The sequence below is a fragment of the Euprymna scolopes genome, chromosome 6, assembly GCF_053919585.1.
Source record: "Euprymna scolopes isolate OS-2025 chromosome 6, ASM5391958v1, whole genome shotgun sequence".
In the NCBI taxonomy this organism is placed as follows: Eukaryota; Metazoa; Mollusca; class Cephalopoda; order Sepiida; family Sepiolidae; genus Euprymna; species Euprymna scolopes.
The window spans coordinates 92,473,445-92,500,376 of NC_136487.1; the positions used below are offsets into that span (position 1 = coordinate 92,473,445).

At 33.8% G+C, this 26,932-nt stretch overlaps 1 protein-coding gene across 2 annotated transcripts in view; it reads right to left on the minus strand.

Annotated features, from left to right (window-relative positions):
• LOC145277793 (CXXC-type zinc finger protein 1-like) overlaps positions 1–26,932 on the minus strand; it is an 82,625-nt gene that overhangs the window by 42,583 nt on the left and 13,110 nt on the right. Inside the window, exon 1 of one of the 2 annotated variants that reach the window (XM_080129611.1) lies at positions 12,701–12,835. The exons of the other annotated variant lie outside the window; for it this stretch is intronic. The gene's annotated coding sequence lies outside the window, so the exon portion shown is untranslated. Of the gene's footprint in view, positions 1–12,700; positions 12,836–26,932 lie in introns of those variants that run through there. 2 annotated transcript variants of the gene reach the window in all.

Genomic DNA, 26,932 nt, shown 5'->3' on the forward strand with positions numbered 1-26,932 from the left:
TTCAAACTTAAGGTAGACAACTTATATTATATTAATTTTAAAATGAATTATTCTCCTTATTGATTTTTATTTTTAGGTGATTATATTTAATATTAATAAATATTTTTTAAATAAATGATAGCAAAATACATTATACGTATATATTGCCAATAACATGGTACAACAGTAACAAATTAAAATTGTGATAATCAGAAGCAAAGTTTAATTTGTTAGCTTAAATGCTATTTAGGCCCGATTTTGAAAATCCGAGAAGTTTACATGTTCAATAAATTTCTTTTATATATATCTTAATGTACTGGAGTACCTGTTCTGTCAAATGACAAAAAAATGTTACATTCTTCAATGCAAATCTATTATGTTTTTCAACTTAAATTAATAACTATAATGACTATGTACAGGTATGTCTTTTAATGAGTAATCTATATTCACCTCTTTCAGAGACGTTTGTTACCAGTTGTTAAATTCAAATACTAAATATTAGTACAATACTGAAAAAAGAGGAGGCTCAAATGATATTATCAAGATCATATTTAGCAAGCAAGAAAGGATCTCTCAAAATGAACACAAAAACTAAACTGATACAGCAGAGCCTGCAAAAACAAAGTACATTATATCCTACTGGAGAGAACTTTATCAATAATCTCTAAATATAAAATAAAATTTAAATATAAATAATAATAAATATATATTTTTAACATTGATAGTGAGATTAAAATAATCTTGCTGACATACAAAGTTAAGCAATGTTGAACCTGGCCAATAACTGATGGGTAACCATTTGGAAATACCAGATGCTGTATGTAAGAGGACGTTAACACATTCTTGCAAAAACTGCAAAAACCTAACATTGGTATTTCCTTTGACAGGGATATACATGCAACTGTGGACAGTTTATGAAACTTTATTCTTTAGAGCAAACCAGTTCAACCTGCAATGGCTGAACATCGTTGCCTGCTTGAGATTAAAAGGATACTTTTCTATTTGTAATAAAAGAAAAACAGTTTCATAACATTCTCAGTCGTGGATATGTGAACGACATCAAAAAATTAACTAATTTGCATATTTCTTTATAAAAAAGTAAATAAATAAAACCAACTCATTGATTTACTATTTATTTTTTCTTATTCACAGATTGTTTTCATTCAACTATTATTACCCATAATTCTATTGATGCATATTTTTGCCAGCTTGCAAAACTAAAATTTTAAATAAATATTTCATTTGTAAGTTTCTTGTAGTGAGAGACAGAAGCTTAGAGAGAGAGAGAGAGAGAGAGAGAGAGAAACATTAACATTTATTCATATAAATAGATAATTATTAAAATTTTGGTAATTTTGATACAAATTTATCTTTACAATAAGACTGCAAAGAAATCAAAAAAAGAAATCAGTTAGCCTGATAAAATCAATTAGTGATGGTGTGTGTGAGAAAGAGAGATAAAGATAGATAGAGATAGAGAGAGAGAGAGAGAGAGAGAGAGAAACATTAACATTTATTCATATAAATAGATAATTATTAAAATTTTGGTAATTTTGATACAAATTTATCTTTACAATAAGACTGCAAAGAAATCAAAAAAAGAAATCAGTTAGCCTGATAAAATCAATTAGTGATGGTGTGTGTGAGAAAGAGAGATAAAGATAGATAGATAGAGATAGAGAGAGAGAGAGAGAGAGAGAGAGAGAGAGAGAGAGAGAGAGAGAGAGCAAATAGTCACTCTTCTTTAAGAAATCTTTCTTTTTAGCCAGCAATGTTAGTTTAATTTAAATTACCTTAAAAAAAATTCACAATCAAATATTTTAATCTTTTCACATTAAAAAAAAATAAAACTAAATCACTTTAATTACTATTAATATTGACAAAACAAAAATGAATCGAACTGGACACATGTATGTTCACTTTTCCGGATAAAGATAGATGCAATAAAGCCTTTTTCACATGAAATATTTTCTACTTATTTTTATACCATACTACTAGACCACCCATGGATTGTTGGGTCAGTATTTGTTATATATATTAACTATCTCACCCCCTACTCTCTTCTTTTCTTCATTCTATTCTGAATTATTCTCAAGCATTATGAAAATGGATGACAATGATTTTTCCTTGTTTTCATTTTACTTTAGCAAGTTCACATAGATAACACTTGGTTTATATTTATATATGTATGTGTGTGTGTTTAATCAAGATTCTCCTCTACCTTTCAAACGTTGAATTAGTAAAAAAGTGAAGCACAGTAATTTTTCTCCCTCTAATTAACCAGTTAAACATAATTATAATATATCCATCTCTTAGTCTTACTGGATTCCAAGAATTCATCTTTTTTGGGTGGAGTATCCAGCTAAGTGCTGTTACTTAAGGTAGCACCACTATGATAAGGTATACAATTCCTTGTATGAGTCAGCATATAGCCATGTAAAGAGGATCTTATTTGAGTTTCGAATACTATGTTATTTTGAATATTTGGTCAGGGTTTACTTGTCAGGTGAAGTATCCTCAAATTGTCCTGATAAACCCTTGTACAGAGACCAAATACATTTCAGGATGGGGTCTAGTAAGTAATTGAAACTAATGTGCACAGTGACACAAGCAAATAAGATTGCCAGAATTTTAATAGTATACTAGACCCGAAGGGTCTAGACAGTCCATCTAGAAGACTAACTGTTACCAGTTAAACATAATTATAATATATCCATCTCTTAGTCTTACTGGATTCCAAGAATTCATCTTTTTTTGTCTAGTATACTATTACTGTGACCGTTTGGATAATGGTTTATGTAATAACTTCATAATGGACTCCCTCTTGAGAGGTTGTGTAGATAGTTCAGAAGAGATGGATTGATAGTTTTTAATTAGGTACCACAAACTAACATTTATTTGCAGACTTTTGTCCTCATCTCCATAGTTGTTGTTTCGCCATGTTTCGGACAACTCATCCTCTAACGATCAGCGTGATTAACTGCAACCAGATAGGAATGCCGAGTCTTGTAACGCCTGCCTTTCATAATTGTTGTCTCATCACATTTTGGATAACTAAACCTCTGGCCTGCTTGGGTAGGATTGAAACTGCTATCTTTAACAATGCTCGTCTGGAACCATAGAGACTCAACACCTCTATCCACTGTGCCACAGGCCCCAATAAAGCCTCATCCCAAAGCATTCCAAAAACAACAAACAAAAAAAAATACAAAATAGTCTAGCTTAAAATGCAAAAATGGATAAATATAGTGAAATCCCTCTTATTTATTTTGGGGATTATTTTTCTAAAATTTAAGTGTAAACAAAATTTAATCTTTTCTCTTTATAAATATACAATTATTTCTCTTCTGTAATTAACTTTTTCCGCAGACTGTTTAAAGTTGGATTATTATTTTCAGTGATCGGCAATTTATTTTTAGTCTATGAAGTTAAAATCGTATTGAACAAGCAGATAAAGCTTCATTCCTTGAGCAGCTTGCATTTCAAATTCCCTGTCTGCTTCCTGTTTCCCCGGCGTTACCAACATGCAGAAATTTAAATGTAATGAATCTGATTACACAACTCCCACCTAATGATGCCCTTATGTAAACCTTGCCTATATCACAGTATCCCTAACATCTCAGTGACAATATACCTTGTTTGGGAGTGAATAACTGTAAAAAGAAAAAAAAAAATATTTCAGTCACAATTGATAAATGTTCACACCAGTAAATGTAAAATGATGAGACGGAAAAGGAAAAAGTAAATTAAGTAAATTTGAATACTTTATTTGCTCATTAAGTTTTTTGAGATATCAAATTCCATTAACAACTATGAAAATCTATGTGGCCGTGTTCAAACCAGATGTCACAATTAGGTATCAGAAACTCTCTCCAGTTCAATTATCCAATGCACATTTTGAAGGTAATGACTCACAAAAATAAACAAACCGAACATAACGCAAACAATATACAGAAATCATGCTAGAGACCACCAATTTTTCCAAGAACAAAATCGCCCTTATGCCCATCCATAGTTCACTCAGGTACAACATCCATGTGATTGAACACAACTACACTGCGGATAATTTTCCCTCCTGTAGAAGATCAGGCAAAATGTGATCATTCCTCCTTTGATCTTTCATTAGAAATATCACATATTCAACTTCCATCAGACAAAGGTTCTCCATTTAAGGATATCGTTACCATCAAAGTTTCAGACAATACTATATTGGATTCAGGATGATCTATTTTTATCTTATTCTTAGATTGCCTATCAAAAGCCTTGCGATAAGTACAATTAGGTCCGTTAAGGGAATCAATTTGCACTATTCCAGCATTAGATATATTATGCTCTGATATCACTATCAGTGGCCAACATCACCAGCTTTTGAACAGGTCAGCAGACTAGTTAAGAAGTTTAAGCAGTAAGAATGTCTCACAACATTCTAGAAGAATATTCCGCTGTTGTTATTATAACAGTTTCACTCTAGTCAGATTGGCCAGCTTCTTTTTTGGCCTGCATTATACAGAAAATCACAGTGACCCATGCACAACAATTCTGAACAAATTTACAAAAAATGGCCGTGGATCACCTTGAACCTAACAACTCATCCTATCACTTGCGGCAGGACTGCATTTTTGTTGACTGCATTGGCAAACCTTTTCAAAGTGATGGAGTACATGCCATAATAGGAGCATATGTGATTATATGCCAGGCAAACTTATTCTGTCTGCTCCTCAAGTAGGCCTTTGGTGAGATCGTCCTCACAGTAACTGCAGAATGGGTTGCCTGAAGAAGGGTTCAAGTTATAATTGTCAGAATTCTGGTTGGAGATAGCATGTGATCCACGGTCCTGTAGGTGGTTTCGCTCCTGTCTCCTGTATGAGCTGGCAACTGCAGCAGAGGTGGTGGGCTCATTGCTGTTTATGAGGAGGCGGCCAGCAGAGCGTTTCCCACTTTCTTTGTCTTCAATAGAGGAGACAGTCTCCTCAAGTGATTGCTTTGCTAGCTGGGGTTGCCCCAGTATGTCCAGTTGGATATCGTAGTCATAAATATCCCGGATGAGAGAATCATGAATTATGTTGTTGCTGTAGCTAATTTTGTTTCCACAAGTTGTCTAGCCTAACAGGTAATGTCACACACTAGCCTACCCTTTGAGTCTCGCAACAAATGCACAAACTGGTTCATCCCTGTTTTGCTTCATGTTTTGTAGCTGAACTCTTGCTACCATGATACTCTCCTATTGTACAGTGAGAGTCCTTATCTTTTGCAGGATGGTTGCCTCATTTGAGTATGCAAGGAACCCGAACGTCCTTGTGAGGTCTTTTCTCAAGGGGTCATCACAGCACTCGAGGAATTGGAAGACTATGCCTGTGCCTTGTAAGTGGCAGACAGATTAATAATCATCCCATCCCATCTCTGCTCAAAGTAGGCAAAGTCCTCACTTGAACCTGCAGCCGATATCATGGGTTGCTTGACTTTTTCTGCTTTCAGTGGTGCTGCTGTAGCTACGGCAGGCACAGGCGGAGGGTAGGCCATGTTGATATGGATGTCAATCTGGCAGATGAGGATTTCCGGTGCCAGGTTACCATCAAAGGTGGCTTCACAATCTTTTCGTCTTTCCTTCTTTACACAATCCTCAGTATGCATTCCAATGAGTCGAATTTCAAACTACATTGTATGCCAAAATTAATGCTTACTCGCTTTCAATTCATTTTCAAATTAAATTCATCATTGTAGCATCCTAATCACTGTCTTCATACACACATCTTAAAAAAGTAGTGCTTCATTAAAACAATGATTACTAACTTAAAAAATTCTTGACATTTTCATCTCAACATCTCTTGAGCTCATGATCACATAGAGAACAGGATGCCAATGCATCCTGGTCTGAACACTTCTGAGCAGCATCGGGCGAGGTTCTTCCTTTGTTAATTAAGACATCGGTGACAAAAACTTTCTACATTGTTATCAGCAGTATCATCGGAGAGGCATTGTCTATCTGAACTTGGTGGGAAAGAGATCAATCATTCACCTTCTAATGACTCAGTGCTGTCGCTCTCACAATTGGTTTGACTGTTTGACTCTACAATAGGCCACAAGTCCTTGATGTGTTGCAGAGTCCTATCAACCCATACCATCTGTACATCACAAACGTCAGTTACACAACCCATTCTTAAAGGAGTTGTGTATCTTCTACCAGTTTTTATTCATACTTTATTACTGATGGAGAAGGGCGCTTGCTAGCTCTCAATTACACCTGACAAGGGGACCACATCAATAACACATTCGTACAGGGTAGTTATGAATTGAATCAGTGAGGCAATAGAACACAACATCCTTAGGCATTATATTGTACTAATAGACAGAGTACGTAGCAGTGTTTCCTCGCTACAATGTTTCTACTCCTGTGGCTTCACTCCACTATGCCATTTACAACAAATATCTAAATACAATGGTAATGGGGTTTGATACTCCATATTCTTGTAAGCTGTCAGAACTCTTTGCTGGTAAATGCTGTATTGTTATCCAGTAACAATTCCATGGGTGGGATTCACTCAAGAAAGATCAATTCTAACTGGCTAAATCCTGTCAACGCAACTGTCGCCAAATCGTGCATCGCAATGGGCCACAATCAATCAGCATTAGAAAGAGATTTCCATTGTAATGCATAATGTTTATAGCAAATCTTTTCCAATTATTCTTCACGCTGAGATGTATTGTTAGTGGATCAATTGACTGACATGTTCTGTTTAATAGTATTTATTTCAATTTTATTTTTAATATTTAAAAAATATTTTAATAGTATTTATTTCAATTTTATTTCTAATATTTCAGCATAAATTTTTACTAGACATAAATACGATTTTCAAGCTCTTTTTCATATTTTCAAGGTAATAATAAAAATAAGGCCTTTTCAAGATATAGCTCAAAATTCATGGCCTTTTCAAGATATAGCTCAAAATTCATGGCCTTTTCAAGACATATAGTTCAAAATTCATGGCCCTTTCAAGATATAGCTCAAAATTCATGGCCTTTTCAAGATATAGCTCAAAATTCATGGCCTTTTCAAGATATAGCTCAAAATTCATGGCCTTTTCAAGATATAGCTCAAAATTCATGGCCTTTTCAAGATATAGCTCAAAATTCATGGCCTTTTCAAGATATAGCTCAAAATTCATGGCCTTTTCAAGATATAGCTCAAAATTCATGGCCTTTTCAAGATATAGCTCAAAATTCATGGCCTTTTCAAGATATAGCTCAAAATTCATGGCCTTTTCAAGATATAGCTCAAAATTCATGGCCTTTTCAAGATATAGCTCAAAATTCATGGCCTTTTCAAGATATAGCTCAAAATTCATGGCCTTTTCAAGATATAGCTCAAAATTCATGGCCTTTTCAAGATATAGCTCAAAATTCATGGCCTTTTCAAGATATAGCTCAAAATTCATGGCCTTTTCAAGATATAGCTCAAAATTCATGGCCTTTTCAAGATATAGCTCAAAATTCATGGCCTTTTCAAGATATAGCTCAAAATTCATGGCCTTTTCAAGATATAGCTCAAAATTCATGGCCTTTTCAAGATATAGCTCAAAATTCATGGCCTTTTCAAGATATAGCTCAAAATTCATGGCCTTTTCAAGATATAGCTCAAAATTCATGGCCTTTTCAAGATATAGCTCAAAATTCATGGCCTTTTCAAGATATAGCTCAAAATTCATGGCCTTTTCAAGATATAGCTCAAAATTCATGGCCTTTTCAAGATATAGCTCAAAATTCATGGCCTTTTCAAGATATAGCTCAAAATTCATGGCCTTTTCAAGCCTATGCAAACCCTAAGGGTACACTTCTAGCCAACCACTGTCAAATAACACTTTCAGCTCATTTTCGGATGCCCATCGTATATCATTCAGCATATGTTATTCCGCCATGCAATTTTTAAGCTGAGTTGATGACCGGCATCTAAACCACTTCTAAGCTAGCATTCACAGTCATAAGGATCAAACAGGACCTCAAAACCCAGTTCGTTAACTACTCTGCTTTCAATATCTGAACTCCTCCTAGCTTCTAGATAGCATCAAATCCAAGCAACACATCAAACCATGGCACCCTGTTGCTAGTAGTTAGTGCATTCAGTATCCATGGCTGCATATTCTCTACTGTCAATTCAATGTTCCCAATTCCCACATAATGCAGCGGGCTGTTGTCCGCTATTATCACTTTAGTGTCTCATGGGTGCCAATTATCAAGGTCTGAGAGCATCTGTTGTTCAATAATGCTAGACACTGTCGTCCATCCACTTTCACTTCGAGTACTGGTAGTGCCATGGTAGTCAATATAAAATGAGGGAAGAGGCTGGCACTAATTCGTTGTCTCCGTCATCGTTTTCTCACACAATTCTTCATTAGGTTTCCTGTTTTGACACATCACTAAGAGTGTATTATCAGAAATATATTACGGTTAGTGCATTGCGCATATAGGTTCCTTTAGAGCCTTCTCTTCAATTAGAACATCCCTGGTTCTGTCCAATAACTCCTCCAGAATTAGAGCTTCCACTCTGACTGAAGATCAGAGAAGTCCTCTGACATGACAGAGTACTTTGCTAAGTAATGCACCTTGAATCCAGCATTCCTGTGGTATTTTCTCTACTAGTACCATCAAACACTGTAAACCTGTTAAGAATTCAACATTTTTTTTCTGGCCAGAGATGGTGCTTAAGTAGTAAAGAAAGACCCATAGTTTACTTTATCTCCTCAACATCTTTCCGCTGTTGTTTAGATAGTTGGTCTCTCGGAGCACTTTTAAAGCGCAGTGGCAGGGGCACACTCAATCTTATTGATTTGATAACATATAATTCACAATTCGAAGTCTCCTAACCATTTTACAATTGATATGTCCATTGATGAACCATCGAAGTGCAAGTCTCTTTTTTATCATTAGTTGACAGACACGTCTTTTCGTCTTTCCTTCTTTACATGATCCTCAATACACATTCCAACGAGCTGAATTTAAAAACTGCACCATATGCCAAAATTAGTGCTTATTTATCTATGCACTTCCAACTCATTTGCATATTAAATTCACCATTACAAGATCCTAAGCCTATATTTACAGTTTTCATACACACATTTGAAAAAAGTAGTGGTTTACTAACACAATGATTACTAATTTCAAAAACTCTCACTGTTTTCATCACACAGGTGAAACATTACATACTTATGTTTCATGGCGAAATTAATATAAATTTCCAAAGTTATGAAAAAATGATTGAGTAGAAAAATAATTACAAGTAAAAATAGAACTGATCGAATTATCAAGCTTTATCAAATGTTTTAATGTGGAAGAGTTGTGTGACCAACTCAATATGACAACCAAGGGAGATAACCTTTGATTTAAATAGACTTAAAGGTTCGCCATAAATATGATATCTGGGAACATAATTGTAAATGATTTTCGTTTTCTTTTTTAAATACTTATAGCACATCATCTACTGAATTACTTGTCGTAATTTTTGGAATTTATACTAATTTCGCCATGACACTTAAGTACGTAATAGTGTTTTCAACCGAAATGCGTTGGCTTACAAAGCTCACCAATGTAAGCAAGCAGAAAAACATAACTAGACACAATTGCAGTAATCAGTGGAAGTTTTGTGTTTTCTCACACCAGACGTAAATGCATGAAAATCAGTAAATTCTCACGATGAAACGGTTGTTCGTGGAGTTATCTCAGGTTTACATTTTTGTGATGTTTGGTGAATTCTCATAACCGCATTTCCAAGAACTTCTAGCATTGGCAGGAAGCAGAAGATATGTTACAATTATACCATACACATGATACAGCTCAGTTTTAAGGATCAAACAAATCAAAATTATATAAGTATAGATTACTTTTTAGTGTGTCGCAATGACAAAGGGTTCATTGGGTACCTGGATAATAGAAGAAATATAAGGGTGTGTTATTTACGTGTAGTGAAGATACACATAGTAACACTGCATGCATTACAACAAAATAATAATAACCCCCCCCCCCCAGTCTTTGATACTGCAAGTGACGAAGACTGAATTGAGAAAAAGTACACAAACATCACTGGTACAAATTTACAGTCACTGTCCAATATGTGAGACTATCACGGCTATCACGCACATGAACCTACATTTGAATGCATCTTGAAGTCAATTTGGCTTTTAATCAGAAAAGCAGCTGGCAAGGGGTCAAAACTGAAAATTTTGAACCAGGCAGGCATAAGTCAAACAAATATGCATTTATTTATATCTGTATTCATCTCTAAAGTTCTGATATGCATTTGTAATTAGCTCAGATGGTAGTGAACATCACTAGAGAGCCAAAGGTTCCAGCTTCAAATCCAGCCAATGGTACCCAAGTCACATTCCTCCTAAAATTTTGAAATCACTACTCAAGCTCAAGTTTGTCTTGAAAAGTTACATGATCGGGTCACATCGTCGAGGATGCAGGGGTTGAAGTTCTTGGTGACCAGCCTTGTTGTGAGGGAGTAATCTGGCCAAGGAACGAGGGAGTTTCTTGTGAGGGTGGGGTCCCTTCTCCGATGTAGTGCCCCGTTCCGTAGGGATATTCACTGGAGAACCAAAGGGGAGATGACTTTTATTATGTGGCTGAGTAGGTGTTGTGGTTGTCATATGCTGTAGGAATGAGCCAGCTGAAATTAGCTTGCTCATTCTTCTCCGTTGGTGGGAATGGGATCGTGGTTAGAGGAGGAGGGTGTTGCTCACAATCTGGACACCTACATGATCTTTTGCTTCCTTCGGCAGGAGGATCTGTGGCATCACATGAAGAAAATTGTGAGGCTGTGCCAACAGATGGGAAGTTTCTAGGGATCATACCGAGTGCCAACAGATGGGAAGTTTGTAGGGATCATACCGAGAGCCACACACGCATGTTTAGAGAGGTAAAGGTACTCTGTGGATGGTGTGAAGTATACAAGCTGCCGTGTGCTGCGAATAGTTCCATTGTCAGATGTAAAAGGCACCTACGATTTCAATAGGTTTGTCATTTGCAACTGATATTTTCATTGTGCATGGAATGAGGTCACAGACTTTCAGACCCATCTCATGCAACACTGTGATGCCGCCTAGGCACGACTGGCAAGCCCTTATATTTCTTCTATTATCCAGATACCCAATGAACCCTTGGCCATTGCGATGCGCTAAAAAGTAATCTGTACTTATCTATGACCAAGTGTTCATTGGGTATCTGGATAGCAGAAGAAATATAAGGGCGTGTTATTCACACGTAGTGGCGGTGGTACACATAGTAACACCGCATGCATTACAACAAAATGAATAATAATCCTCTAAAAATTGATTAATTAAAAGTGAAAAATACCAGTTTATATAGGATTGTCAAAGTAGCTCCAGTTGACACTACCAATCCTCAAATGAAACTAGGATCGCCAAAACCGTACATGCTTTCACAAACAATCTGATCGAACAAATTTCTACATATTAATCGAATGTTTATAGAAATCAAAATGTAATAGCGTAAAATAAGACGAAATTTTAAAAATTCTATAATTTATTTTCGGTGCTTATTTAGATTGCCGCCTATGGTAGCAATTAAAAGTAAAGAAAATACAGAAACGTCTGTATGATGTACGTACTCGAATGAAGATGTCATATTCCAAAAATTACGTAAATCGATCAAGTATTTTATTTAAAACTAAGAAAATGAAAATTTACAATTTTACTACTAAAACTGCAGTGAACGTAAGGCAAAGTTTTCACCTTTCAACTTCGATTTAAGTTGTTTACACTGTTTATCATGGCGGACGAAAACACTACGACTCGCTTAGTTGTAAAACTTGACCCTTGATTTTCTTGAATTTAAAAAAAAAAAAAAATTACTTGATCAAATTACATGATTTTTGGAATATTTCATCTTCATTCCGTGACTGGTGCGTCCTTTTCTGTATTTTCTTTACTTGTAATTGCCGCCATAAGTGCCAATGTAAATAAGTAAGCACCTTATTTTATTAATTATGTAATCATAAATATCCCAGTTTATTCATTAACAAGTCAGCCATCTTTGGTTAGTTGAAACAAAAGATGAATGTAACTAGCGACCTTTCGAAATTTGACAGCTATTTCCACGCAATAATGTTATAAGAGAATTGAAACAACATTATCAAAATTCGGCTAGAGTTTGATAGCAATTGAGTTCAATTGATTTAATAACCAAACGATTACTATATAAATTATTTAACTTTCACAATTCTATTTAGAAATATATACTTATTGGAGATTGTGCAGACGTCAATAGACGACTAGGGGGGGGGGAATCAAATAATTATTTAGTTAAGCAAAAATAAGGGCATAGTTTTAAAAGGGATGAGGGTGGGGGTAAAAATAAAGACTCCCGGGCAAGTTAGATATTATTACACTTTTGAATTAGACAAAAGCCATTTATATTTGATTTTATGAATTTTTTAAAGTTAAAATTTAGAAGGTTAAATTATTTAATATTCACGGTCTACTTTTAAGAAAAAAATGTTTTAATAAATAAATAAATCTGTATTGAGCAATGACGTAAACAACAGGCATGACAATACGCACCGGTAAAAAGAAAAAAATACACCGGAAGTTTTAGCGAAGTTTTTTTTTTTTTTTTTTCATTTTTTAACTTTCTTTCGGGACCTTAGTTGTCATTCGATTACAAAGCTATTTTCTTTTAAAAACCAGAGTAGCACGTCTTATTTACATACCTCGATTGTTAATTATACAAACGTAAGGGGTGTCGTGATGGTCAAAGAGGAAAGATGTTGCAACTCGAAAATTCCGCAAGTGTGGTGAAAAACAAAAAAAAAAAAAACAGGAAGTTGTAAATGATGAGCTGCTGCTGCTTTTTCCTTTCAACAATTGGATTTTAACAACAGAAAAAAATCCTTTACAGTCAGAAATTTCATTTCTTGTTTCTTCTTGGATCACGAGAGAAAATACAGCATAACGTTTCTGACTGTTCATGCACCAGCAAAAGGAAGGAGTTAATCCCGTTTCCGTGACCGAATGTAATTTTTTTTCTTCATTCATTATACCTTAAAAAGTTTTTTTTTCAATGTCTTTAAAGACTAGCTTAAAACCAAGAACATCACCTGTCAACTACAATCAAAGTGTAGTATCTGTTCTTCAGATGCTGCACTTCCATTTCTTGTTCTCTTTCGGCGGAGGAGAAATCCTTCACGACTGAGACAATTTTTATTTTTGTACCTTTTCTCCACGTTAAAAAAACGACCCTGGTGTCTAACTCTGTCCCGTGGGGTGGGGAGGCATAGTAAATAGGTACAATCAAACAACGGGACCCAATTCTCGGGGAATAAGGGTTTTAAGGTACATCATTGGCAAATGTAAAAAAAACAAACAAAGAAAACCCTACTTTACAGCCAATCTATTGGCTAGTATGAGTTGGCTGGATTTCAATTGTAAAACTATGTTTCAATTCACTTGCCTCCTCCCCACGAAGGCAGAGTTAGACACACGGTCGGTTTTTAATGTGGGAAAAATCCAGCTCCTAAAAAGGGGCACTCCACTCTGGATAGGAACAAAAATGAAAATTGTCTCAGTTATGAAGAACTTCTCCTCCACTGACCGAGGAAGAAAAGATAAAGTGTAGCATCAGAACAGATACTATACTGTGATCTTGGCCGGAAGGCCAAGTATGGGCGTTGTTATAGAAAAGATAAAACCAAACACGTGATGTCAGGCCCATACTTGCCTCACCAAGAATTGGGAGGGGGGGGGGAATTAAACGCAAGGTCAGTTTTTAAAAGCTAGCTCCACAAAAAGAGGTAGTCTGAATTGGGACAAAAATAAAGGTTGCCTAAGGCTAGAATGATTTCGTATCCACAAACCGAGATAGGAAAGAGATCCTTTTACTTTTTCGCTATTAATCTAATTTTTAACCTTATGTAATGGTTTAAAAATTACTAATTATCGGAAAGGTGACATCAAGTGTTGGTGTTGGGCTGTTTTTGTTTTTTTTTTGTTGGGGTTTACTAGTGTTATATAATAAGTTTTTAAACAATGACAAAAACATAGTGAGAAGGCTATCTTTTGAAAATATTTTTTCTTAGACTACAATAATGAAACATTATTGGTTCTGAAGATAATTAAGTTTCTTTTATATTAAAATTTACGTAAAATCATGTTCAGTAACGTAAAATTATATATTCATATAACAATTTAGAACAGTTATTTTCGCATAGTTCCAGTTTATAACCGAATATTTTTTTTTCTTGAAAATGTGAAACTCAAATACAAGAAAAACACTTTTCCTTAAAAGTTAATGATTATTATACAATTTGCATTAGTGACTTTAGTACTATTAGTGCACTGCACTGCACTTATTGATCCGTGCTGAAATAATAACATTATTTAAAAAGCCATTCTTAACATGGGGAGGGGAGAGTGTTTTTTGTGCCTATTCTGTACTTTAACCTTACAATTGAATAAAAAACATATCATAAAACTTTAATTAAACTTGGAAATACGATTTTAAAAAATAGCACGGCGGATCGATCAGTAGTGACTTTTAATCATTACCAAACTCGCTTTACAATTAAGACTAATTAAAATTTAAAATGTAAAATGACCCCTAAAAAGTATGGAAGTTATTTTTATTTTTTATTACTATAGACAACAAAATTAAAAGGCGGTTTTAGAAAGTATATAACAAATGTTATCAAAGGCAATATAAGTTACTCTTCTACCTAACTGGATAAGTTAACTTATTTTAAGTGTTTATTCGGTTCTAAAAATAAGTAGCGTAAAATGTTACGCGAAAACAAGAAAAAAATGTTCAACATGAGAGGGTCACATATTTGGAGTTTGGATAATTGCTCAAAAATAGAACATTAAACAAAATACTGGTAGAAACCCATCCAATACATTTATTGAGTGGGTTTTTAGTTTCAGTATTTTTTGTAGAAAATAAAAATGCCCAATTTTTTTTTTTTAAGTATCCCTTACCGTTGAAAAAAAAGAAAAGAAAAATAAAGCACTTTAAATTATCAAGTTTTTATCAGTTCTTTTATCTAATTAATGCCTGCCTCTCCATGCGGGCAAAGTTAGAGCTAAGGTCTAAGAAGCACACCTCTCCTTCATGAACGAGGATACCTTAAGTGAAAAGCAATAAACCCACCCGTTCGAAGAAGAAAAAAAAAAGAGTGTGCCTGGGAGGATGACTTCTTTAGACAAAGCTTTATAGTTTAATTTCATTTTTCCAGTCATAAATGAACCTATGACACCGGTTGAAATGTGTGGAAACTTTTTTACTTTACATTAGTAAAGTAAAAAGCATCATCAAGGGAGATAACTTTTATGTTTGTTTTTTTAGTTTTATCAAAACTGAGTTTTAAATTTTAAATCTAAGAAAGGTGAAAAACAACTGTTACCAAACGCAAGAAAAGTTACCTTTATATCTACCTATATAAGTTTTACGAGTGAACACCTATTGTAATAAGTATTATATATGAATTTATTATCGCCGCATTATCGTAAGAGTCATCTTCCAAGATGACGGGCGGCTTTTGGGGAAGTTTGGGTTGCTAATTTCGGGCTTAAAGCTAGTTAGTTAGAGAGAGAGAGAGAGAGAGAGAGAGAGAGAGAGAGAGAGAGAGAGAGAGGAACTGTAAGCCTAAGTTCGGATTGCTTGTCAGGCGAATTAGTATAACCTTTTTAATAATTATCTTTTAGGTCTGAAATTAATGAACATCAACCCATGAAATCAAGCGCCATCTTAGAAAATGACTAATGATAAAATGACAATAACAAATCTTACTAGCGTCTAAAACTTAGGTAGAAAAGTATATTTTCGTTTGATGGCAGTTATTTGTCACACACACACACACACACACACACACACACACACATATATTAATTTAATCACATAAATTAATATACGAAGATATAATTTATGCGTAATTTTTTCAATATTTACTTCATCAGTGCTCGACTGCTCGATACATAGGTGGAGCTGGGTAGTAAGTTATGAAAATATTCAATTGAGCTACACACAGAATATTCCGCGTTTCGTTCTCGTTAAAATTCGTCAGGCTTATTACAGCCTTGCGAATTCTCATGAGAACGAAACGCTGAATATTCTATGTAGCTTTATTGCCATGTATATTTTCATAACTTACTAATATATATGATGAAAATAATGGAAATAGTATTATTTCTCTCTCTCTTTCTCTCTCTCTCTCTCTCTCTCTCTCTATATATATATATATATAGAGAGAGAGAGAGAGAGAGAGCCTCCTTTTTTTCGTTGTGGTCCTGTATTATAATTCACTGAACTACAATATAGTACACTACACTATTGCTAATATTTTATTTTTTAAATTAAATTTTAGTTAAATTTTTAAAGACTTAATGATCATAACCTTATGGACTTTGTATTTCGATAACATATATGTTTGTGCCTCTATTAAAATTACGGCATCACACTATACTAGTATGTGATGTTTAGGTTCACACCAAATGCTCTCTCCTACTTCTCTTTCCTATGAGAGTTGGATGTGAGACATGGTTGAACTTGACCAGGGGTAGACCATACGACCGTTATCGAGTATTCATAAAAAATTGTCGAAATTGGATCTCAATTGGATTTCAAGCAGTAACACCCCCGGCACTAATAGGGTATAATTCTTTGCCTCCGAAAGAAGGTAATACCTCTTAAGAACCAAGCATAGTACATCAATTACACTAATCTTAGCCTGATCGCCAGCAAAAGAGCACCTGAACGTGTTGTGATGTCATACTTTAAACATGGTGACACATGTAATCTTATGTAGTTAAAATAAAATTAAAAGAAAAAAAAAAACATTGAACTTTGTTTTCTAAATTAAACACCAAACATCTGTTTTTAATGGAATTTTCAGTACTAATTAATAACGTATAAAACCCACTGGTTATTTTAGAGAAAATTGCTTGGATTTTTTTTTTATAGGTCAGTTATACAATCACCCCAGTATTCGTTTGTGTAATCGTACTCGGTAGGAGGGAGTAAATATTTTTTAACGGAGCCTCTCTTTAAAAATCTACCAAAAATCAAGTAATTATTGAATCAATACGAAATTTTCACCGATTATTAAGTGAACAATGAACTTTATAACAGTGTACTTTTTTATTTTCATAATCAAAATTATATATATATAATATATATATGTGTGTGTGTTGCCTTGCCTACAACCCCCTTCTTTATTTGTGGTTACAAATATGCTTCAACCAAACCTGAACAAAATATATTGTATTGTGGGGTGGGTGAGGATTATATATATATATAACTGCACATATCAGATTTTAAGGTTGAAAATCAGTTTTGAATAATTTAATTTTTCATCTTTTGTGTTTAGAAGTGTAAAATTCATAATAATTATTCTTTCAGATTAGCAAAAAAAAAAAAAAAAAAAAAAAAATTATATATATTTATATATATATTCAATATTTTTTTTACAAAAAACACTACTTTTAAATCTTTGAAAAAAATGAATTAATTCTTTTAGTGAGCCCAATATTGCTAATATACCATTAAATAGGAAATACTTTGACGAATCGATACCAAAAAAAAAAAAAAAAAAAAAATCCATAAATAATTGCGCATTTTGCTAAAAATACAATAATTTCTTTCAGCAATTTGTCGTTACGTCATATTACCTCACCCATGGTAGACCATAAAGCCTACAAACAGTTGTTCGTATTTATAAACAGTTATCTTCCCCCTTTCCTTTTTGCTGTGACTTGTGCTTGACTAGGTGTATCAGAATTTTGGGGGAATTTTTGACACCCCTAACACAAAACTGCGAATAAAAGATAAAAAAAACTCGTGATTTTCTGTTTAAAGTGGGTTGTTTATTTTTTTTATGGATTATACTTCCAAAATAAACTATTAGTTGTTTAAAAAATAATAGAAATATTATTTTTTATTTTTTAAAAAACAGTGTTTACAAAATGCCGGCGTGCCTTCATGCAGCCATTTTTTTATGTAATGAAATCAATTGAATTTTACAAGTTAAATATTTTTCAATATTTAAACTTTAAAAATCTATCAAAATTTTTTTATTGGGTTAATTTTTACGATATTTTCAGGGTCAATGTGAAATTTTATGCTCTTTCCAATAAACCGAATATATTTTAGACAAAAGGTTTTTTAAATTCACCCCCCCCATTTTGAAATGTCTATTAAAATTTAAATAATTAAATTACGCACCAAAGTTTTATATATCACAAATTGAAGATAAAAGATCAATAAATAAAATATTCTAATTTAAAACAAAAAAAAAAAAAAGTGTTTTTTGGAAATTTACCTGTAAAGTCCAGAGTGTAAAAGCTTTTTTTTTAAGTGAAAGCTTATGATCTGCTTACATTGTCAAGTAAATATTGGACGTTGAGGACAATTTTTTCTATTTCATTCAATGTTTTCTTTTTTAGATATTTAAAAAAAAATATTCACTCGATAAAGTAGAATTAAAATATATTAAATTAAAAATTCATGTATTTTTTTGAGAAAAGAAAAAAAAATTGACTTTTTTTTTTTTTAAAGGCAAAAACGTATAAGTAAAATGTGACTAGTTTTCTCTATGGGGACACATTTCTTCATACACAAGGCTAGACGGATAACGCGAACGTGTGGTTTTTACGTCATTCTGTCCATCAGTATTTCAAAACAAGAAACACTACTTCCGGCGTTTTGCTAACACGTAACAATGCTTATGTAATGGCGGCTTTTTCAAATAGTTGTTTAAAAAATTCTTTTATTTAAAAAATACATGGAATTTAAAATATAAATATGGATAAATTCTTAAAGAAGAATGGAAGTGCCCATTGAATAGTATTTTTTATAGGTAAGTGATTTTTTGGAATTCATATATACATATATTTATCGAAGCAAGTTAAAATACATGGATTTTCTTTAAATCTTTTTAAAAAAAAAAACGATTTATAAAACAAATATTGCATAATTTGCTATTGAACCTATTTTTTTTTTAAATTTGGTCTTTGCTTCTTCAATTGAAAAAAAAATAGGGGTTGAATTACATTTTTCAAGTAGTTATAAGCTTGGAAAGATGGTCGAATTATTCAATTTTTTTTTTTTTCACGTATTTTTAATGTTCATTTCTGATATTACTAGTGCTTGACTTAGTTTAAAGTGTAGGAGACTTGCATCTATCGCACTCTCTCGTCCAGAAACACTTGGTCCTGATGACAAGACAACCAAGTATGATACTAGATACACGAGTTGTCTCCAACATATACGGCCCCTAACATTCCCAAAACGGTCACCCGTCTGGTACTGAAAAGCCTCATTGCTGCTTAACTTCAGAGGTTATGTAGGCAACAAATAAATAAATATATATATATATATATATATATATATATATATATATATATATATATATATATATATATATATATATATGTGTGTGTGTGTGTGTGTTTGACAAAAATTAAAAAAAATTGGTTCAAAAACCTTTTAAAAATAAATAAATTCATCGACATAAAAATGGCAATGGGGTGGTGTTTTTTTTTGGGGGGGGGTAAAAGTTTAAATTCTTTTAAAAATAGTAAAAAACGTTTTTATATCATTCTGCTTTTCATATGATAAAATTTAGGCTTTTATCTTTCTGGAAAAACAGTTGCTCAAGAATAATGGATTTTAAAAGATTTTCGTTTAAAAAAAAAAAGAAAAGACAACTTAGTTTTTCTTCCATTATTTTGCGGTGCCTATTTATTATTAAAAGAAAACAATGTGTAATTAAATGGAATGACTTCAGTAATTAACTTTAATGACATATGTTGGGATCGCGACCGGTGTTTATACTATGCTGGAATGCTGGATTAGGTTGTAAAAAAATGCTCCTATTTACAATGCCTCCCCACGCCCACGGGACAGAGTTAGACACCAGGGTCGTTTTTTAATGTGGAGAAAAGGAACAAAAATTAAAATTGTCTCAGTCATGAAGGATTTCTCCTACACTGACAGAACAAGAAATTGAAGTGTAGATCTGAAGAACAGATACTACACTTTGATCTTGACCCTGCTAACTGCAGAATACCGGTTAAAATTATAATTATTTATTTTATTTCGAATCCATTTATAAAAGACATGGATTTTATTTTCAAAATAAAATTTGAAAAAATGATTTTCTAATATCGCGACAAAACAATAATAAAATTACTAAATAGACCGGGGGAAAAGGAACCAACTTTCAGGGCACCGGTTGCAAATAGCAGACAACTCATGAATAGTCCGTAGCCATTTTGAATTAAATAACTTGGTGCTTATGTACCTATTGAACCACGGTATCTTTAAAATAATATTTTCAAGTCAAATTAAAGTTTTACGATATCGATTTATTAAATTGTTAGGTGAAAGTACAGTTAAGAATGTTAAGAATGAATGACTTTCTAAATAATAACGTTATTTGGGTTTGTATTACTGTACACATACATTCGAAAAAGTTGTCAAAAAACAAATATAAAACAAATATATAACAAATAAATGTTATCAAAAGCAAGATGAGTTACTTTTCTACTAAACTGGATATATTTTTCGTGTTTTTATTCAATGTAACATGTTTATTCAGCTCGAAAACCATACAGTGTTTACCGATTGGAAAATTCAAGATGGCGTCTGACTCCCTCTTTAACACGGTAAGTTTGGGAAAAGGTGTTATAAATAAAAAACTGGATAAAATACTGTTAAAAACTCGCTCAAAATATGTTACCGTGACATAGCTTGACATATATTTGGCGGGTTTTTAATAGTATTTTTCTAGTTTTTTATTTATAACACCTTTTCCCAAACTTACCATGTTAAAGAGGGAGCGAGGCGGAGGCGTCATCTTGAATTTTCCAATACATCGGTAAACACTGTATGTTTTTCGAGCTGAATAAACATGTTACATTGAATAAAAACACGAAAAATATATCCAGTTACATAGAAAAGTAACTTATCTTGCCTTTGATAACATTTATTTGTTATATATTTGTTTTTTGACAACTTTTTCGAATCTATGTGTACAGTAATACAAACCCCGTTATTTCAGCACGGTTCAATAAGTGCATAGTACCAATAATTTAATTGGGAAATGTTACCTTACGCTACAACAGAACACCGACCACTCTAATTTAGTTTTTTTAGGGGGTATTCGAGGTCGCTGATAACGAATCTGATAATCAAACCCGTCGCAAATTTACTGTTTGTTATGGTATGAACCCCTGGACCTTGTGACTATTTTGTGCCATTTCACCGCTTTCGGTAGTGTTTTTCTTATATGATACGTTCGCGTGCGAACGGGCGTAGTGAAGTGTCTTCGCATAGGAATCTTTAAGCGGCCATTTGAAAAAAGAAAGTAAAAAAAAAAAAAATATGTGGTTCATATTTAAAAATTTTTTTTTTGTTTTACGTAGTTTTTAATGCTTTTTAATCGATCTAAAAAAAATAAAGTTTACACGAGCGGTTTACAAAAACATAAGCATCAAACATTTTATGTTTTCGTTCTTTTTTGGAAGGGGTATTCAATTATAGAATTTGTGTAGTTTAACAGGTGATGTTTATCGTTCTTTTTGGGGGAGGGGTATTCAATTATAGAATTTATGTAGTTTAACAGGTAATGTTTTTCGTTCTTTTTTTTGGGGGGGGTATTCAATTATAGAATTTATATAGTTTAACAGGTAATGTTTTTCGTTCTTTTTTTTTGGGGGGGGGTATTCAATTATAGAATTTATATAGTTTAACAGGTAATGTTTTTCGTTCTTTTTGGGGGAGGGGTATTCAATTATAGAATTTATGTAGTTTAACAGGTAATGTTTATCGTTCTTTTTGGGGGAGGGGTATTCAATTATAGAATTTATGTAGTTTAACAGGTAATGTTTTTCGTTCTTTTTTTTGGGGGGGTATTCAATTATAGAATTTATGTAGTTTAACAGGTAATGTTTATCGTTCTTTTTGGGGGAGGGGTATTCAATTATAGAATTTATGTAGTTTAACAGGTAATGTTTTTCGTTCTTTTTTTTGGGGGGGGTATTCAATTATAGAATTTATATAGTTTAACAGGTAATGTTTTTCGTTCTTTTTGGGGGAGGGGTATTCAATTATAGAATTTATGTAGTTTAACAGGTAATGTTTTTCGTTCTTTTTGGGGGAGGGGTATTCAATTATAGAATTTATGTAGTTTAACAGGTAATGTTTTTCGTTCTTTTTGGGGGAGGGGTATTCAATTATAGAATTTATGTAGTTTAACAGGTAATGTTTTTCGTTCTTTTTGGGGGAGGGGTATTCAATTATAAAATTTATATAGTTTAACAGGTGATGTTTTTCGTTCTTTTTTTGGGGGGGGGTATTAAATTACAGAACTTGTGTAGTTTAACAGGTGCTGCTGCAGTTTAATTAACCGATTGGTACTTGTACAGTTTAGTCAAGACATTAAAAAATGAAAATACCGAAAAAAGTTTAAATTGTATGTATCCGTTATGGAATGAAGTTCTCCCAAAAAAAATTTCACTTAATTTCATCAAGTAGTTTTTTTTTTTTTTTTTTTACAGCGGAAAAACACGTTTTTATGAGAGCGCGTTGAAGGCAGCCATCTTGGATTAAAAAAAAAAATTTTGTTTGAATTTTAGAAATGCCAAAGGGAGATAACTCCAGTTAAAGCGCTGACAACTCTTCCCATCTTTAATACTAGCTTTTCTTCTGAAAAATCGAATCTTTTGCTCGGTTATCATAACAAATTGTTTTTTCGCTGTAAAAAAAAAAAAAATATTTGATGAAATTAAGTGAAATTTTTTTTTCATCGAACTTCATTCCATAAGGGATACATACAATTTAAACATTTTTTTCGATATTTTCATTTTTTAATGCCTTGACTAAACTGTACAAGTACCAACCGATTTTCCGTAAGTAACGTGCCGACATTTACCACGTTGCATACCGTTTAGAATTTCACAAAAAATTCTGTTTACATTGGGAGGGGGGGGCAGCTTGAAATGGGCGGCTTAAAACAAAATTATCTTAACTAAATTACTTCTAGTGTTATCAAAATTTTGTTCAATTAATAATTTTACGGTTTTGTTTAGTTAATTAAATTATTAATTTAGCCAAACTGTAATAATTTTTCTCTTCCTGCTGAACAGTGCGCAAATGAGACCACTGAATGGTTCAAAACGGCAATTGAAGCACATGTTCCCATGCGGAAATTTTATAGCAAGCCCCACTCTCCCCAATGGTTTACTTCTACTTGCGCAACTGCCATTGCTCAAAGGCAGCATGCATACCACAGATTTAACCGACATAAATCCAGTTTAAACAGACAGAAGTACATAGAAGCTAGAAGTAACATTAAGAAAGAAATAGCGACAGCTAAGAGAGAATTTACGGAAACCACTAAAAAACGCATCGAAGCACAAAAATTAGGAACACATGACTTCTGGAAAATCTACAACAGTGTAGTAAATAATGGGCAATCAACAATTCCCTCACTAACCAACAATCACGAGGTTGTTTGCTCAGCAACTGACAAGGCTAATATGCTTGCCAGTCGGTTTGCCTCAAACTCCACACTGGACCCTTCCACCCACCCCCTGCCTGACTTTCCTTTGTGGACAGACGCCACGCTAGATGATCTAAAAATCACCCCTGCTCAGGTGCATGCTATCATAAAAAACCTTGACACTTCAAAAGCATGTGGACCCGATCTCATCCCAGCTGTGCTATTAAAAAAGTGCTCAACCGAAGTAGCTCCAGTTCTCTCCAAACTCTACAACAAATGCCTTAATGAATCTTGCTTTCTGGGCTGTTGGAAAACCGCTTCTGTGATACCAGTATTCATGAATTCTGGCGAAAGAACTGACCCATCAAATTATCGCCCCATTAGCCTCCTTCCACTTTTCGCCAAAATATTTGAGACCTTAATAAACCATGCTCTAGCCCATCACCTAAGGATGCTAAACTTCTGACTGACAAACAATATGGATTTAGACAAGCCCGTTCTACAGCAGACATCCTCACTGTAATCTCTGAACGTATGTACCATTCACTGGAAAAAGCTGGGAGGGCAGAGCAGTAGCTCTAGATATATCTAAGGCTTTTGACAGGGTGTGGCATGAGGGTCTCCTCAGGAAAATTAGATCCATACGGTCACTGGTAGAATACTTAACATAATTAAATCCTTCTTAGATAAGAGAAAAATCCAGGTTGTCTTCGACGGTCGTACATCTAAACAATATGATATAAATGTGGGGGTGCCTCAGGGGTCTATCCTTGGACTTCTATTGTTCCTAATATTCATTAATGACCTCCCCAACAAAATTGCCTCTGAGATGAGTATATATGCTGATGACACCACACTCTATAACAGGCATGACAGGAAAACAAATGACCATATATCTAAAGAAATGGCAAAAACACTAGAGGATGACCTCCAATCTGTAGTGGAATGGGGACAAAAATGGATGGTCACATTCAATGCTGCCAAGACTAAACTGGTTTCCTTCAATAATTACAAGAAACCTTCTCTGCCACCAATAGCAATGGCCAGTGACTCTTTATCTGAGAGTACATCTTTCAAACTGCTTGACATAACGTTCACAGGAAACATGAGTTGGAACAATTACATTGTAAGCATTGCCAGGGCCGCTGTGAAGAAGGTAGGCTCTCTCTACCATGCTAGAAAACTACTAACACCCGAAAGTATCCTGTACCTCTATAAGGTCACCATTCGCCCATGTATGGGGTATTGCTGTCACATTTTGGCTGGTGCATCTGCTACTAGTCTCTCGCTCCTAGACAAGGTTCAAAAGAGAGTCGCAAATCTGATAGGCCCTGAACTGTCATTTAAGCTTTAGCCTCTGTCCCATCGATGAAATGTTGCATCCCTCTGCCTGTTCTACAAGTATTTTAATGGTGAATGCTCTGGCGAACTGCAGACACTTGTGCCCCCACGACGTAGACACCCTCGACAAACGCGACGGCAGCTAAATTCCACCCCCACACAGTAGAGATCCCTAGATGTAAAAGATCTTTCTACTCCAGTAGTTTCTTCCCCAGAACCGCTAAACTCTGGAATTCCATTCCAGGCCACTGCTTCCCCAACTGTACTGACATGCAGAAGTTCAAGTGTAACGTGAACCGACATCTTGCTGCCCAAATCCCAACATAGTACCCCAGTAGTTGTTGCCCCTGATAGTAGCCCCCTACACCAAAGTGGCAATGTGCCTTGTTTGGGGTGAAAATGTAATAAAAAAAAAAAAATTTTTTAAATAAAAATAAAGCGACGATAAATCAAATTTGAGTTTTACAAAGTGACTAAAAAATTAAATTAATAGAATATGCACTGGAAATTTTCATAGAAATCGGATAATTCACCGAACTAAGTTGATCATTTTGTTACTTTTGGAGTTATCTTTCCTTACTTCAAATTAGAGTTATGATCTACCTGCAAAGGCGCTCTCTCTCTCTCTCTCTCTCTCTCTCTCTCTCCCTCCCTCTCTCTCTCTCTCTCAAGTTATTTATGTTTAGTTGATTTCATAACGATTTTCGTACTCATGCAAAGAGTGATCTGGACGTAACTCATTCCCCCCCATTAGAAATCTAATACTGATTATTGAAATTCTTTTTCTCGTTCTACTTCAAGTATCTATTTCATTTTCAACTAAGTTTCGTTTCCGGAGAATTGACGTGACGTCATATCAACAGCTTTCTGCAATGTCCAAAATGAACGTTTTCACATTACAATTTAAATTTTGTTGCATTGTTATTGAAAAGAAAACCGTTAAAATAATGTTCATTTATAATTGATTACTTCTAATTTATTTCTTTGAAGAATTATATTTTAAAGAAGTCGCACACACATTTGAAATTTCTATATTAGGTACGTGCAAAATAAACGGTCGTTCCCCAAAATGTATAATCATTTTGACCCCTCCTTCACTTAAAGATTCATCAAAATTTAGGAAATCTCCAATTTTAATGAACTTTTCAGTCTTTATTAATTCATGATCACATAATATAATGAACCCATTATCTTTTTGATAACATTTATCTATACAATTATAAAACTCTGAACCTTACTTGATTACATCTTGTCTTCAATGATCAGATGATTCCATCTTTTTAAAAAAAAGATGACAGGTGAAATATAGGTGCTACTAGTCTAGCGACACTGATGAAACAGGACTGTATGTCGATGACTACAAATATATTTTAAAGCCCCCCCTCCCACTTTGGGTTGAGCACTGTCGTAAATCTCATTCTCCTACTTAATTGGCTGAAAAAAGCGAAGCTCGCGCAGTTTGTTTACAAACAAGCGGTTTGAGCACTACACAAGTAAATGGCGGCCGGATGTTTGTTTAAATAAACATTCGAACGGGTTATTTGCAGGCATCACTTTCGTGACAGTTCTAGGTTCGATCCTTGGCTTGGGAGAGGTGCTAGTCTAGCAGCACTAATGAGTTGTGATACAACGAAACAGGACTGTATGTCGATGACTACAAATATATATATATATATATATATATATATATATATGGGCGTAGTTCAGAGGCTAAGGAATGAGGGTGGAGAGTTGTATGCTGTGGTTTTGATTCTAGCAGATGGTATCCAAGTCAGATATATATATTTTTTTTAGTTTTGATCTCACTACTATATATTAGGTTTAATATAATAATGGATAGAGAATTGTCTCCAGAATAGTAAATACATAATCTGCATGAATTAAAATATCATATTTAAGCATATCTTACGACCGGACAATGCTGGGCAGTCGTCTATTTATACATAGTTGTTGTTTTTTTTGTTTTTTTTGTTTTTCTTTTTACTTTTTTAGATTTGTTGTCTATAAAACATACCCTTAAAATAAAATTTATATACAAAACCGATCTCCCAATCGAAATTCTTAAAATAATTTTTTTTTTTTCTGCTAAGTTTTTCAAGGCATCACCTA